Source organism: Dromiciops gliroides, chromosome 1, assembly GCF_019393635.1.
Source record: "Dromiciops gliroides isolate mDroGli1 chromosome 1, mDroGli1.pri, whole genome shotgun sequence".
In the NCBI taxonomy this organism is placed as follows: Eukaryota; Metazoa; Chordata; class Mammalia; order Microbiotheria; family Microbiotheriidae; genus Dromiciops; species Dromiciops gliroides.
The window spans coordinates 2,939,870-2,955,394 of record NC_057861.1 but is presented as its reverse complement, the minus strand read 5'-3'; the positions used below and the strand labels follow the sequence as shown (position 1 = coordinate 2,955,394).

The window sequence follows — 15,525 nt, the reverse complement described above, 5'->3', positions numbered from 1 at the left end:
AGTCAGCCAATCAGCATTTTGTCAGCACCTCTCATGGGCTTCACCTTCTCAGCTGTCCAGTGGAGTTGTCCCAGAGGAGCCCCATGTTCCAGAAGCAAAGGTCACTGGGCTCTAAAGGCCTAGGGACCCTGAGCTCACCTTCGAGTGTCCTCCTTTTCCTCCCTCCCCCACCTCCAGGCCAGGCCCAAGTCCCGAGGGTTCCATCCCTGCCAATCTCTCTCCAGTTCATCTTGACTCCAAAGCCATGAGGCTGACCTCTAGCCCAGCTGACTCAGTGATCTCAAGCCTCAGTTTCCCTGATGTGCTCCATCCTCCTCAAGATTGCCCATTCAGTCTTCCTCCTGGACAAAGCTCCGGTCACTCCTGCTACCAAGCAGGGGCTCCCAGAAGCACATTTCTTTTTGTCTTTTTTTTTTTGGCAGGCCAGTGAGGGTTAAGTGCCTTGCCCAGGGTCACACAGCTAGTAAGTGTCTAGTGTCTGAGGCTGGATTTGAACTCAGGTCCTCCTGAATCCAAGGCCAGTGCTTTATCCACTGTACCACATAGCTGCCCCCCAAAGGCGCATTTCTTAAGCCCTGGGACTCTGAGGAGCCACAGAAACCCCAAAGCCTGCCCCCTGACAGGGCACTTACATGGGGGTGTCGGTGGGTATAGACAGAGGAGCAGGGGGGAAGTGAGACTGACAAAGATCCAGCCCAACCTCCAAGCTCCCCCACTTGGGTCCTGCCTTCTGACCCTGTCCCCAGAGGCCTGTCCTGGGGCTTCTCCCTTCTGCTGATGCAACAGGCAGGGGCCATAACCAAGAATTCTAGTGCGGGGCGGAGGGGAGTTGGCACAAGAGACAGTCTACCAAGGCACAGCCTGGTAGTTCAGTGAGTGAAGAGGGTGCTGGACCTGGGGTCAGGAAGATCCAAGTTCAAATTCTGATTCGCTTACTTCCTGGGCGTGTGACCCTAGGTAAGTCACTTCATCTCTGGTTGCCTCAGTTTCCTCCCCTGTGAAATGGGGATGATAAGACTATCTACCTCTCAGGGTTGTGAGCATAGAAATGAGATAAAGCAATTTGCAAGCCATAGAGCACTCTGTTGTCATCACCACCACTATCTGTTCTTATATGGGGGTGACCCGTATAGGGGTCTAGGTCGCCACCTGGCACGGACGGCTGTTAGCATCCTAAGTTCCAGGAGGGGTGCTGCAATGCCAAAGGCAAAGTTCTGGGAGGACCACAACAGGACCCTGGTGGTGGCAGCCCAGGGCCCAGCGAGGAGAGGACACATTGGGGTACACAAAGCTTTACCCCCCTGGTGTCAGCACCCTGTCACATCACTGTGGCGGGGTGTCTGATGAAGGTGGCATGGAGCTGGACTGGGCAGCCCCCAGTGAGCCTCACCTTTTCTGTCAACTCGGCAGCAAGCCCTCAGCCACTAAGCACCTACTGTGCGCTAAGCACTAAGCAGGGTATCCTCAGCACTCCTATAATCAGCTCCCTGAGGGCAGGCCTGGTTCTGGCTCTAGCCCTTAGCCCTGGGCACACAGGAGGAACTTAAAGTGAGGGGTCTATAGAAAGAAATGCAAAATTCACTCAAAGTGACCCCAAGAGGGAAGGATGCGGAAAGGCTGCCTGGTGGGCAGCCCCTGAGCTGTGGGACCTCAGTAGATGAAGGTGAGGAGCAGCGCATTCCAGACTTGGGGAGGACACTCGTAGATTGAATTTTTCATTTTTCATTCAGGGGATAACCAGCAGGCCCAGGGATGTGTTGTCTATTAGAAGCAAAAAATACCGATGAGAGGTATGACCCTGAGCTCGTTCGCTGTCTCTCCCAAGGTGGGGGGGCTGCCTCTCTTGGGAGACCTGCAGGTGGAGGCTGGAGGACCACTTGATGGGTGAGCTGCTTCCTCTGGGGAGGAAACAGGCTGGACTGAATGTCTCTGTGCCCTTGTCCAGCACTCAAATTCTGCAGCTGGGGTGCTCATCGGGTTCAGGAAAGGACTAGACCTTGGGAGCCCAGAGGCTGGCTTGGAACCCCCGAATGGCCACAGATTTAGGGCCTGCAGGGTCCGTAGAGGCCTGTGAGTGTAACCTCATTTTACAGAGTGGGAAACTGAGGCTTAGGTCACACAGGTCTGACAGACCCCAAGTCCAGCCGCTCCATCTTTGCTACCCTCGGGCCCCCTGACCTCTTCTCTTGGGCCCCATGATCTCTGAGGGTCTTTCCAGGCCCCTTTCCTCTGGGGGGGTCCTTGTACCCAGCGCCCATCCTACCAATGGCTGGACTGACTCAGGTGCTGCCAAGAGACCCCCCTCCAATTCTGGGTGGTTCCAAAGGCCCAGCAGGAGCTTTCCTGGAGATGGGTAGAAAGCCCCCAGAGGAGGGGAAAGGAGATAAGAGTGAGAGCAACCTGGGGAGGGAGGTGGCAGCATCCAGGCCTCATGGGCCACCGAGGCCAACAGAGACAAGGGCTAGATAAGGTCAGCTAGGCAGAAAGAGCTGGGGCCACCTTAGGCAACTTCAGAGGAGAGGGCCAGAGGGAGGGAGGGGAGGAGGGAGGGAGGGGAGGAGAGAAGGAAGAAAGGAAGGGAGTGAAAGAGGAAGGGAGAGAGGGAGGGAAGGAAGGAGAGGGAAAGGGAGGTCAGCAGGGAGGAAGAAAAGGAAGAAGGGAGGGAGGGAGGTGCGGCCCCAGTAGCCTCTGGCCTGGTCAGACTCCCCTGGGGTTCTGGCCTCTTTGCTACCACTGGGGGAAACACGCATTTCTTTTTTTTTTTTTTTAGTGAGGCAATTGGGGTTAAGTGACTTGCCCAGGGTCACACAGCTAGTAAATGTCAAACATCTGAGGCAGGATTTGAACTCAGGTGCTCCTGACTCCAGGGCCGGTGCTCTATCCACTGTGCCACCTAGCTGCCCCCCCCCAACACGCATTTCTAAAAGAGGGAGCAGGAAGAAGCTGAAGGAACCGGGGGCCCAGAGAAGGAGAGGATGGGGGCCTGGGGGGCAGGAGGGTGTGTACAGGCATCTGAAGAGGGATAAGCCTTGGCCAGCTTGGCCCCAGAGGTGAGAACCAGGAGCAAAAGGGGAAGGAAGACCTTGGTAATCAATCACCGGCTGCTCACAAATGGAATGGGCTCTTTGAGAGGTAGTGAGTTCCCCATCCCTGGAAGTGGTCAAGCAGGGCTATGAGAAAGGCCTCCTATACAAGCCCTTTCGCCCCAGGGTCCATCACAGGCTGTTCTTAGACATAACAATATTCCAGCATTTGGGGAAGAGCGGTGAGGTTTGCAGTGTTTTCCATCCATTCCTCCCCTAAACCTCAAAAAGCCCAAGAGGAGGGTTATCCTACCCATTTTACAGAGGAGGAAACTGAGGTTGAAGGGTGTGAAGGAATCAAGTTCACACAGGTAGAATTGGTCAGAAGATGAATCGAGGCCTCCCGTGCCAAGTCCAGTGCTCTCACCACTGTGACACACTTCCTCAGAATGGAGTCTAAGGGGGTGGGGAATTCAAACCCAGGACCCCCAGACAATGCTGCCTCCTGAGCATAGGACCGAAGAGGAGCTGCTGTGTCTGCGAGAGACCAATGGGCTCTGTGTCCTGAGGGGGGGCAGGTCAGGCAGCCCTCACCTTTGGGTGGAGGGAGCAGGGGAACAGCAGGATTCTCTGCAAAGTGGTGGAGGTCAGCAGCTGGAAGGCAGGAAGCCAGGGGGCCACGCTTTGGGGCCACCAGGCCTCAGGAGGGATTCCCGAGGCTGGAGGGACCTTGCAAGGCCACAGAGGTCACTCCCCTATCTATGGGCCCGGCCGGCCACACCTGAGCCATTCCAAATCTGAGCCCACCCAAACTGCTTGGCCAGCTAAGCTTAGGCCAGGCATCCCAGGGCTTTGAAATGCTCCCAGCTAGAAAGCCCTCCCCTACCTCTGGCCTAGCTCAGTCCAGCTGGGGGTTGGGGAGCAGCCGGGGCTAAGGGAGACTCTAATCCCCTTTCTCATGACTGGCCTCAGTGGGGCTGGAGCAGGAGCCCTGGTGCTCCGGCCTCTGGGGGAGGGGGGCTGGGCAGGGAGGGTCAAGACCTCAGTGTCGGGGGTGGGGGCTAGGTAGGGGAGGAGGATCTCAGGACCTCAGGGGGGGCGGGGCTAGGTGTCTGGAGTGGCACCTGGGGCTGCGGGCTGGGAGAGGGAAGCAAACCAAGGTAACCTTTGCCCCCAGCTCCATACAGCCTGGGTCAGGTGGCTCCTACGGGATTCCAGGGCTTAGCCCAGGGTTCAGGGCTGTTAGGAAGCCTCCAGATCAGGCCCTTGGTCTAACGCTCTCATTCTCCAAAAGGGGAGGAAGACCGCGCTTCCCACCCGCAGCCGCCGGGCCCTCCTGTACTGGGCCCTGCCCAGCCCGCTGGCCTGCCTGTAGGGTCCCCAGGCTGCTCCTCAGGGGCCCTGGCTGTCCCGGAGCCCTCCGGGATCCAGCACGAGTCACCTGTGGCTCCTCCCCCCAGCTGCTGTCCCAGCTGTCCGTGACAACCCGAGCACAACCCATTCTGTCCACTGCATAGACGCGGACTTGGCTGCTCTGCCTGTGTTCTCACGGGGTGGGCGAGGGAGACCCAATCAGGATGACGGCATTTCCCAGCAGCCGTGCCTGCCTGCTCGTCCTGGTGGGGCCCCCCCCCAGCCAGCCGAGGGTCATCACCCGGGCTCCCCCAACACAGGCCAGGGCACACCTCAACCCCACCTACCCTGCCAGGCCCTGGGGGTGGGGGTGGGGGGAGCCCAGGGCCAAGAGGCAGAAGAAAACGAGTTTATTCTTAGCAAAATCATGCAAGTCAGAGGTGGGAGGGGCCTGAGAAAATACCCGGAACACCTTTCCATTTTACAGTTGAAGAAACTGAGTCCCAGTGAGACCTTACTTGCTGAAGATCCCCCAGGTAGGAAGCCTCAGCACTAAGGCTAGAACCCAGGTCTCCTACCTCCCAATTCGGGGCTCCGCACACTCCCCTGTCTCCCAATGAAGAAACAGACTCACGGGGGCAGAAGCGGGTTTTCCCCACATCCCACTGATGAGGAGTGGAAGAGCCCAGACAAGCCAAGTTTCCAAAGCCCAGCCCTCGGTGCCTCCCACTGAGCTTCAGGGCCTTATGGATTCCATCCGACTGTGACCACATTTCAAAAAAAAGACTTCAGGAAGGGCTCTCCTTTCTACAAGCCTGGGAAGTGGTAGTTTTGAAATCATTATTTCCATTTTACAGATAGGAAAACTGAAGCTCACAGAGGTAAGCATAGCGGCTTACCTTGTTCCTTTACACATGAGAGTGGGATGGTGGAAAGGATCTGGAATCTTGAGTCAGAGGACTCGAGTTCAAATCCAATTGAGGAGAGTCTCTTAGGCTCTCTGCGCCTCAGTTCCCTCTTCTGTAAAATAAGGGAATTGGACTAGACAGTCCCTTTCCAGCTCTGACTCTTATGAAAGGTCACAACTTCTGCTGTTTAAATAGCTACTGAACCCCATTATCTGGGGAAAAGACCTAGAACAAGCCACTTGGGCAGATCTTCTAGGATTTATGGGAGAGCAAGGACAAGAAGCACTCCTATTACAAAAAGGGAAACTGAGGCTCAAAAAAGTTAAATAATTTGCCCATGGTCACATCAGCCCCAAAGGGTTGAATGGGGGCAGCTAGGAAGCGCAGTGGATAAAGCACTGGCCGTGGATTCAGGAGGACCTGAGTTCAAATCCGGCCTCAGACACTTAACACTTACTAGCTGTGTGACCCTGGGCAGGTCACTTAACCCCAATTGCCTCAACAACAACAACAACAAATTTAAAGTCCATAGCCTGAGGGGGTTACAGAGGGGACCTCAGGCCCATCTAGCCCAACCCCCTCATTTTACAGAGGAGGAAGCTGAGGCCCATCCTAACAAAATGCAGGTAAAGCAACGTGAGCAGGGGCTGTGTATTGGGGGCAGGGGAAACCACTGGCAGGCTTCCTTTCTCTGCTGTGTTTCTCCCTCCCTGTTATTGCTCAGCCAGCTCCTTGCTAGCTGGCTGGCTCCTGGCTTTCCCACTGTCTCCAGGCCACCCTGGGCCCCTGCACTCCATTTCCCAGGGCTCTAGGCACTCTCTGGCGCTCTGAGATGTAGATCTCGTGCTGCCCTCCCTGCTCACATCCCTCTGCTCCAAGCTGCTCATGGAGGGGACCATACTGAGGGCACACTTGCATCCTAATAGTTGCATTCAACTCCCCAAAGCAGTTCTTTTATCCACAAATTTTATCTCAAGTGAACATTGATTTGAATTCCGGAGAACACAGACTGGAAGATTCTAAGAGGGGGCAGGAACTCGTTTGAGCCCCACTGACAAAGACCAGAACAAGGACAAGCTAATGATAAGGATGGCGGTGACAACAGCCAACATTTCCATAGTGACTCAGGGTTTACCAAGTGTTTTGTCTTCTTTGAGCCTTACAACAACCCATTTAAAGAGCAGGAAACTGAGATTTGGACTCTGCTGGAGCTCGGCAAGTGCTCTTGTCAATGTTGGATTGGATTCTTGGAAGTCCCCAGCCTTCCTTCTCAGCCCTCTAATGGAAGTGTTCCCCCGGAGGGTAGGGATGGTGTCAATGGACAACTCAATGCTTGGTGACCTCCCGGGCCCCAGAGCCAAGGCTCTCCTCTTCTCTGCCCCTGTGCTGCTTGGCATTATGGGCCTCCTGCCTCCTACCTCTTCCTCTCCTCCTTCAGGGAGAGACTCCTCAGGGCTGCCCTCCCCCATCTCCACATGCCCGAGGGACCCTCCACCTTTGATGCCCCAAGGCAATCAAAGTCTCATGTCCAAGACTGACCCTGTCACCCTTCCTCTCCAAACCAGTCCCCAATCACCCAGTCTCTGAAGTCAGTGTCATCACAGGCTATTCCGTCCCAGAGTCTTCCTTTCTTCCTCCCACCCCAGCCCTGTGCCTGGAAGGCTCCCCCACCTCATCGTGCTTCCTTCAGGTCCCACACGATATCCCCCTTTTCCTGGAAGCCTTTCCCCACCCCCTTCTTTCTTGTGCCTTCCCTCTGTTAATTATCTCCCATTTGTTTGCTCCATATCTTGTCTGTACAAGGCTGTTTGCACAGTCTCCCCATTACATAGTCTTTTAACTTTCTTAGGATAACCAGCTCAGCACAGTGACTAGCAGACAGCAGGTGCTGAATAAATGCTTGGGGACTAGGAGACAGAGGTGCTGAATAAATGCTTAGGGACTAGGAGACAGAGGTGCTGAATAAATGCTTGGGGACTAGAAGACAGCAGGTGCAGAATAAATGCTTGGGGACTCGACTTTCCACACCTCTAGCACCCCCAGTGCCTCTCACCTAGGTTATTTCAATATAAACTTCCAAAAGAAGTCAGGAAACCTAAGTGCCAGGATGGAGACCATGTAGTGTAACCCCTCATTTTACAGAAAGAGAAACTGAGGTACCGAGAGAAGAAGGGTCTTGCCCAAAGGCTGACTCAAAAGCAGCGCCTGCAGGATTAGAACTCATGTGCCCTAACTCCCAGCTCCTGCAGCGTGGTGGGGAGGGTGGAGAGGCGAGAAGGAGGGTCTGCGGCTTCTAGTTAAGCCTCCCCCGGTTGGCTTCAGACTTTCTTTGCTCTGCCCCATCCTCCCTTCTTCCCTCAGCAGATCCCAAAGCACAAGCTCCGACTTCCACAAGACTGTTCCCTGGTCCTGGCCTGGGTCCAAGACTGAGGTCCCTCACCAACTGCCCCCCCCACACTGGCTAGCTCCCCGGTTCCCAAGACAACTCTCTCCTCAGGAGAGTCCCCCTGGGCTCCAAAACAAATTCCTCTTACAACAATGCTCCCCCCCTCCCCGCAGAGCCCCCTTCTTGGAGAGAACTGCCCCCCCCCCGCCCTCCCCCGACGCGGAGCCCCTCCCTCAGAGAGAACCACCCCCAGCTAGCTCCCAGCCGAGCCTCACTCAGCGGCGACCCTCCTTCCCTCCATCAGAGGAACCCTTCCCCAGAGCTGACCCCCCCCCCCGGGAAGTCCCCGGGACTGAGTCCCTAGCCAAGTGGGCACCCCCTTGCAAGCAGAGTGCACTCCGTCCCTCTCGTGACAGAGCCCCCCTTCAGATCAGCGGGGGCCCCCTCCGCATAGCCGGGCACTCTTCTACCACCTAGCCTCGAGCCTGTGTCCTGGGGCTCCCGAACCCCCTTTCCCCTTCCTTGCATCACTGCATCCCTCCCTGACCCCGAGCATCCCTGCACACCCCTCCCCCGCCTCCTCCCCGACCTGGCCCCGAGTGCCCCGCACGCCCCACTCCTAGCCCGGGAGAGAGTGCTGGGGAAGGGGCCCCGGGGCTCACCAGAGGGGAGGGTGCCCCGGGGCTGGGCCCGGCCGAGCCTGGCAGAGCTGGGCTGCCCTCCGGGCTCCGCTCGGCTGCGCTGCGCTGCCTCCTCCCTGGGCTGGCTCGGCTCCCTCCTGCCAGGCAGCAGCGGGGTGAAGAGAAGGGAGGGGGAGGGGAGGGGAGGGGGAAAGAGGAGGTGCCGGGGGAGGACCGGAGGAGGACCGGAGGAGGGCGGGGCGGGCGCTGCGGCACCTCGGAGAGGGGGGGACGGACTGATGGACAGATCGCTGCTCTCCTGGGCCGGGCAGGGCTCCCCAAGGCGCATCGGACCTCCCCCGCCACCCCGTGACTCACACCGCACCCCTCCCTCAGTTTCCTCCTCTGGAAACTGAGGAGGTTGGATGAGATGATGCCAAATGGCCCTTGCAGCCTGCGAACTAAAGTCCTCGCCTCCACCCACCCCCCACGAGCCCCCTCCTCCCCAAAGCTCCAGTCCCATCCCCCACCTCTGTGCGTACCCAAGGCCCTCCCCTTGCCACGGCGCCCCCAGAGGCCCCCTGCCCTTTTCCCCAGTTCCTGGGCGTACACCTCCCCCCATGTCTACCCCCCAGTATGCTCAAAAACCCTCGTTCCCTTCCCCCCAACTTTCTACAGGGCTTCCTTCAGTGAAGCGCATCTTCCCCTAAGTGAGCCTACTGCTCTCCCCACTGTCCCCTCCAGAGTCCCGGCCCCACCTCTGGCTCCCTCTGAGTAAGCAGCCCTACCCCCACTTTGGCTCAGGACCCCTCCCCTTCCCCCACAGGGAAGCAGCAGGGCCCAGAGCAAAGAGGGCAGTTCTGCTCCTGACCATTTGGGGGCGATGGCCCGGCCTCTCTCTCGGAGGGTGGGGGGAGGGGCTCATTTTCCTCAGGTGTAAACTCCAGAGATCCTTTAAGATCTTTCTTGGCTCTAAAGCTGGGATCCCTAGGATTTAGGGCAAGCCCCTTCCCCACCCCTGCTGACCTCAATTTCCACATCTGAAAATGGAAGTGGGGGGCCTTAACAAGCTCTATCCAAGGAAGGGGACCTGAGAAGAGTTCAGGGGCTCTGGACCTTAGATAGGAAAATCTGTATGCACATAGACATTTGTCTTTAAAGCTTCAATATAACTGGTTTTCTTTGCAATCCTATGCATTGGGGGCAGTTAGGTGGCACAGTGAATGAAGTACCAGTCCTGAATTCAGTAGGACCTGAGTTCAAATCTGACCTTAGACACTTGACACTTACTAGCTGTGTGACTCTAGGTAAGTCACTTAACCCTCATTGCCCTGGGGGTGGCGGGAAGCAATCCTACTCATTCTGTTTTATGCATTTAAAAACATTATCCCAGGAAAATATCAGTGAGCTTCATCACACAACCAGGCCAAAGGGGCCTGAGGTCCCTCCCAGAGCCATCCTCCTTCCCAGACCTGGGCCATGCACTGCTGAGCCCCAGTCACTGTCCCCTCCAGAGACCCAGAGAGCCTTCCATGCTTCCTGTCTCCTACCTGCACTCCCCCCACCCCCCAGGTTACTGCTCCAGCTCCGGGCTCTGAGAAGGAATCTGCCCCGGTGCCAGCCTCCTTCCAACCTGCTCCTGACTTCTCATAAAGCCTGACCCCACAGAAGCAGCCCTAGGGGGGGGGCCATCCAGGGCTTGGTGCTCCGGGCCCTATTCACAGTATCGGTGTCATTGGCACAATTGTTTTCATTTCTTTAGAGCATTACTGCTGACAAAGGCCGGTACTCCCTATAGCCGGCTTACCTAGAGAGAAGCTGAGGCCTGCATGGGGCAGAGATGTGCCCAGAGCTGCAGATGGGGGTTCTGGCTTGGTGGCTGAGACAGGACCTGAGGTCTCCAAAGGTGGAGGCCCGCATCCCAGGGAGCCCTACCCCAGCAGCCGAGCGCCAAGAGAGGGGTGGATGGATGCCCCAGCATTCCCCTGCCCTTTAGAGGGCACAAGGGGACGGCACTGGGTCCAGTTCCCAGGGGGAGAGAGGACTTGAAACATGGACTCTCCAGGGTGCCTCTTTCTCACAGGCCTGCAGGCTCCTGGATGGAGGCTGTCCAGTCAGAGCTCTTCTTTTACAATGCCCAGAGAAGGGAAGGAAGTTGCCCAAGGTCACACAGATAAGAAATAAAGCAGAGGGGCAGCGAGGCGGCGCTGTGGATAGAGCACCAGCCCTGGAGTCAGGAGGACCTGAGTTCAAATCTGGCCTCAGACACTTAACACTTACTAGCTGTGTGACCCTGGGCAAGTCACTTAACCCCAATTGCCTCACAAAAAAAAAAAAGAAAAAGAAAAAAAAAACACTAGCTGTGTGACCCTGGGCAAGTCACTTAACCCCAATTGCCTCACAAAAAAAAAAAAAAGAAAAAAGAAATGAAGCAGAGTTGACACCTTCTTTGACTTGGGGAGACATGAGTTCAAATCCTGCCTCAAACACTTAACAAAGTACAAACGACTTCACCTCTCTCAGCCTCAGTTTCCCCATCTGTAAAAGGGGCATAATAACTATACCTACCTCCCCGGGTTGTTGTGAGGGATCAAATGAATTAGCCATTATTTATAAAGGGCTTTGCAAATTGTAAAACCCTTAAATTAGTCCTAGCTATGATCATTCAGCAGCTAGGCATCAGGGTGGATAAAGTGGAGCTCCTGGGGTCAGAAAAAGTCCTCATCCTGAGGTCAAATCTGATCCCAGCTGTGTGACCCTGGTCAAGTCACTCGACCCTGTTTGCCTCCATTTTCTCATCTGGAACATGAGCTGGAGAAGGAAATGGCAAACCCCTCCAGTATCCTGCCGAGATATGGGGTCACGGAGAGTCGGACCCACCAACAAAGCTATGGTCATTACTCTTCTTACCACCCTGGTCTCAGCCCCAAGCCCTCCACTGCTGCCCAGAAAGAGGGGGAAACTTTGGGGGCTGAGGGCCTAGAGGCAAAACACAGACCCTCTGCCTTTTGGACTCAGTTCAGATCTGCTCTGGGGCCCTGCCGGTAAGTGCTTGAGACTTTGTGAGCTGACTGGAGAATGACCAGGTTGGCTGATTGGGACTCACTGTGGGACCACAGACAACTCTTTTACGTTTCCTCCTTAGCAAAATGAGGTTCCGGCAAGCATTTAATGATGGGCTTCCTGTGGTCCAGGTCCTAGGCACAGGAAAGAAGCCCAAACTGGCCCTACTCACAAGGCCCTTCAGAAGGGACAGATAAATAGGGGCTGCCAGGGATACATTACAGTAAGTACGAGGTGACCTTTGATATCAAAATGTTCAGGGATTTGTCAATAAGTACAGCTACTTATCAACATGCAAAGACATCTTTAATAACCTGTTTATCATATGCTTGGAGCACAATCTCAGGTGACACAAAAAACAATGGCCCATGAACAGCATTTTCAAAAGTCTTACGTAGGACTAGGCAGAATGGATACAACTGAATTTTTTTTTGGGGGGGGGGTGAGGCAATTGGGGTTAAGTGACTTGTCCAGGGTCACACAGCTAGTAAGTGTCAAGGGTCTGAGGCTGGATTTGAATTCAAGTCCTCCCGAATCCAGGGCTGGTGCTCTATCCACTGTGCCACCTAGCTGCCCCACAACTGAATTTTTTTTTTTTTTTAGTGAGGCAATTGGGGTTAAATGACTTGCCCAGGGTCACACAGCTAGTAAGTGTTAAGTGTCTGAGGCCGGATTTGAACTCAGGTACTCCTGACTCCAGGGCTGGTGCTCCATCCACTGCGCCATCTAGCTGCCCTTTTATAAGTTTTTTTTGTTTGTTTGTTTGTTTTCCCACAACTGAAATATTTTTTAGAGGAGTATATCCTGCTATATATATAGTTTTTAAATTAATAAAGTATTTTTTTCCGTTACATGTAAAGATAGTTCTCATCTTTTGTTTATACAAGCTTTACAATTTCAGATTTTTCTCCCTCCCCCCTCCCCTAGACAGCAGGTAATCTGATATAGGTTATATATATATATATACATATACATATACATATATATACACATAATAACATTAATCCTATGTCTGCATTAATCCTGTTACAAGAGAAAGAATCAGAGCAGTGATGCAAAACCTCAAAATAGAAAAAAACCAACAGCACCCAAAACAAAAGAAATAATATGGTTCAATCAGCATCTATACTCCACAGTTCTTTCTTTCTTTTTTTTTCCTGGATTTGGAGATCCTCTTCCATCATGAGTTCCCTGGAACTCTTCTGTACCATTGCATTGGTGAGAAGAATATAGTCCATCACAGTAGGTCAACACTCAATGTTGATGATACTGTGTACAATGTTCTTCTGGTTCTGCTCATCTCACTCATCATCAGCTCACATAAGACCCTCCAGGTTTCACTGAACTCCTCCTGCTCATCATTTCTTACAGCACAATAGTATTCCATTGTATTCATATACCACAACTTGTCCAGCCATTCCCCAATGGATGGGCACACCCTCAACTTCCAATTCCTTGCCACCACGTAAAGAGCAGCTATAAATATTTTTGTACATGTGGGTCCCTTTCTCCCTTCCATGATTTCTTTGGGAAAAAGACCCAAAAGTGGTATTGCTGGGTCAAAGGGTATGCACAGCTTTATTGCCCTTTGGGCATAATTCCAAATTGCTCTCCAGAATGGTTGGATCAGTTCACAGATCCACCAACAATGGATTAGTGTTCCAATTTTCCCACAGCTTCTCCAACATTTATTATTTTCCTTTTTTGTCATTTTAGCCAATCTGATAGGTGTCAGGTGGTACCTCAGGGTTGTTTTAATTTGCATCTCTCTAATCATTAGAGATTTAGAGCATTTTTTCATATGGGAATAGATAGCTTTGGTTTCTTCATCAGAAAACTACCTGTTCATATCCTTTGACCATTTCTCAATTGGGGAATGACTTGGATTCTTATAAATTTGATTTAGTTCCCTCTATATTTTAGAGATGAGACCTTTATCAGAAGTACTGACCACAAAAATTGTTTCCCAGCTTTCTGCCTCCCTTCTAATTTTGGATGCATTGCTTCTGTTTGTACAAAAATTTTTTAATTTAATGTCATCAAAATCATCCATTTTGCATTTTATAATATACTCTATCTCTTGTTTGGTCATAAACTGTTTTCCTTTCCAAAGGTCTGATAGGTAGACTATTCCTTTCTCTCCTAATTTACCTATGGTATCACCTCTTACGTCTAAATCCTGTATCCATTTTGACCTTATTTTAGTATAAGGTGTAAGTTGTTGGTCTATGCCTAATTTCTGCCAGTTTTCCCAGCAGCACAACTGAAATTTTTAAAGGGCAAAATGGAAGGAAAAGATTTACACACCAAAGGAACATTAGCCAAGGGGGAAAATCTGCATCGGGTAAATTAATAAACCGATCAGCAAATAACAGAGCTAAAGCCAAGACCTCAAGTTGGGACTTTGCAAACAGAGCAGAAACTGACCAGATAGATCCAGGGTTATCTGAAATTGTCTCAGCTTAAAGAGATACGGGTAGTAAAGCCGAGGCAGAAATTCTTCCATTACTAACCTGAGCTAAAGTCTGATGTCTCAGCTAAATGTTGCAAGCTCCAGGCTATGACCTAACCAGCTGTCTTAATAAAATGGGGGCAATACTAAAATTCTTTACTGGGTCACGACCGAAGAAAATGGGGGTAAGTGACTAGTCCAGGGCCAGGCAGAACTCAGGAAGATGATCTTCTTGACTCCTGGACCTCTTATCCACTGCACCACTGAGCTGTCCTGTCCTCAAATATATGTCCGACTACATCATCTCCCTGCAGTTGCACATTGCCAACTACCTACTGGCTAAACCCGCATGGATGTACCTACCACAAGCACCTCAAACTCAGCATATCCAAAGGAGACCTCATGATCACTCCCATCAAACACCATCCTCCCCCAAACTTACCACTCTTGTCAGAACACCATCATCCTTCCAGTCCCCCCCCCCCGCCCCCCCCCCCCCCGCTGGCAACCCTAGCTTCAACCTTGTCACTCTGCTCTCCTAACATCTCCTAGACGCATCCCCTTTTCTCTACTCATACAGCTTCTGCTACAACAGTCCAAGCCTTTATCACTTCTTGCCTGGTCTGTGGCAGTAGCCTTCTAAATTGTCTTCCATGGGCATCAAAATGATATTCCCAAAACACCAATCTGATTATGCTCTTCCTGGACTCCACAACCTTCTGCGGCTCCCTATTGTCTCCAGGATAAAACACAAAACCCTTAGCCCAGCATTTAAGGCTTAGTCTCCCGCTTCCCTTCCAGTCATTTCCTGGTAGTCCTCTTCATTCTCTCTTCCTTCCAGTCAATCTGGCCCCCATTTTCCCCATTTACACTAACTGTCTCCCATGCCTGGAAGGCACTTCTTCCTCCCCTCTTCTACTGAGAATCCTTAACTTGCAAGCTGCCCAGGGGATACTTTAGGAAATCCCTTTATGTTATTTTCTATGTACTTTGTATCCCCTGAGGATATGCTCCTTGAGAATAGAGACAGTTTCATTTGATCAGTGAGAGCCCAATTGAATGGAGAGCTGCGACTAGGGATCAGACCACCAGGGGGCGGTAAGTGTCTTGGTCGTGTTTCCAGGACTAGAGATTGTTTTTGTCATTATCCTTGGTTATCATAATCTTCTTACCTTCCATCATGTTTAATACATTACACTTCCCCTCCAATGTCCTTCTCAGGTTCATCATGCAAAGATCAGCGTCCCCTTTTGCAGATGAGAAAACAACAAGATGCTTGAGATAGAATCATTTGCCCAAAGTCACCGTTAGGATTGTAACCCAGGTCTTGGGATTCCTCCCTCCTTTGTCTTTCTACCACACCATGGAGATTGACATAAAATTTCACTTTTCAAAATGCTTTTAAAATGATGCTTTATGAGAACAGGCCCAATGAACAACAGGAAAGAATGCTATGTTTAAAGATGATGCAGATTCCCAGTTTCACATACATTCCTTTTTTCTGTTCTTTGTGGATGGAAATGTTTGCATTTGTGGATGTATGTCAAGATCTTAATTTAAAAAGGTTTTAAAGATGATATCTGCAGATCACTCGCTAGACACCCACCTCCCCACCCCTCTAATGGGTTCTATGAGAGGAGGACAGAAATAGGCAGGTCCTACCTATGGAGCAGGAAGTTTTCAAATCAGAGGCTTGGGATTGGACTATGAACACCACAGG

General features: G+C 52.4%; 1 protein-coding gene across 2 annotated transcripts in view; it reads right to left on the bottom strand.

Moving 5' to 3' along the window:
- AIFM3 (apoptosis inducing factor mitochondria associated 3) overlaps positions 1 to 8,486 on the bottom strand; it is a 46,010-nt gene extending 37,524 nt beyond the window's left edge. For both annotated transcript variants that reach the window (XM_043968308.1, XM_043968317.1), the window contains exon 1: positions 8,333 to 8,486. The gene's annotated coding sequence lies outside the window, so the exon portion shown is untranslated. The remainder of the gene's footprint in view (positions 1 to 8,332) is intronic.
- Between the last annotated feature and the right edge of the window lie 7,039 nt (positions 8,487 to 15,525).